Source organism: Octopus bimaculoides, chromosome 23, assembly GCF_001194135.2.
Source record: "Octopus bimaculoides isolate UCB-OBI-ISO-001 chromosome 23, ASM119413v2, whole genome shotgun sequence".
Classification (NCBI taxonomy): domain Eukaryota; kingdom Metazoa; phylum Mollusca; class Cephalopoda; order Octopoda; family Octopodidae; genus Octopus; species Octopus bimaculoides.
In genome coordinates this window covers 23,143,525-23,144,685 of record NC_069003.1, presented here as the reverse complement: position 1 = coordinate 23,144,685, position 1,161 = coordinate 23,143,525, and positions in this window count along the sequence as shown.

Sequence of the window (1,161 nt, the reverse complement as noted above, 5' to 3'; positions counted from 1 at the left end):
GCCGCCACGAAGAAAGGCATGGCAGCTAAAACCAGCTCAAGTAGCTATGGTTGACAAGAGACCGCAGATGAAAACTTTCCGTAGCCGAAGGCTAAATGAGTTCGAGCAACTCCTACTCAGGCAAAGCCTATAGGCTAAGGGGCGAGGCGATATATACATACATCCTTTATATTATAGGTACAAGACCTGAAATTATGGAGGAGGAGGCTAGGCGATTTCATCAATCCAAGTACTCAATTTGTACTTATTTTATCGACCCCGAAAGGATTAAAGGCAAAGTCGACTTCGGTGGCATTTGAACTCGGAATGTAGAGACAGATGAAATGCTGCTAAAATTATTGTCCGGTGCGCTAACGATTCTAACACCACGCCGCTTTTATAGATAGAGAGACACAGACACACACACACACACACACACCAATTCTAATTTTTGGTCTGCAGTATATCTATATAAATTATTTAAAATTTTAATCCATTCTTTATTTAATAGATATTCGAGTGTATGTTTGTATGAGGGCGCACAAACACAAGCACGCATATTCGTGTATGTATGTATTCAATAATTTTAGCACCAACATTTCAATGGAAGCCGAATACTTCACATAACAACATGAGTTAGCACCGAAGTCTGAAATTTTACTTGTTACAGAGCAGATGTTTTACTTCTTACGCTCCACTCAAGGCTGCTGTGAGTGGTTTATGCACCTGAAGATTGAATTACGCACGTATGACTTAGGATCATGAAACAATACGTAGTGATCACTTGAATCACATATTAGACTAGCAGAAAGACCACCCTCCGGGAAGTTTTCTGCTAGCCCCTTGTTAATATTTTCACATTTGATTCCCCATTCTAATAATTTTTATATTTTACGTCTAATTATTTCTTTGTATAATAGTGCTCACTGCTCACTTGCTTAGTAAGTATTGCTTTCATTATTTTATCACAGTCATAATCTCTCCTTTTTAAACAAACATCATAGTAGTCCAACAATAGAGAGAGAAGCAGTCTGTCCAGTTTTACCTTCCCCTCAAAGCAACATAGAGATTTCAATTTAGCAGCCCTTCTGTAAGCTTTGCAGTGTGTATGTAAGACAGAGGAAGAGAGAGAGAGAGAGAGAGAGAGAGAGAGAGAGAGAGAGAGAGAGAGAGAGAGAGAGA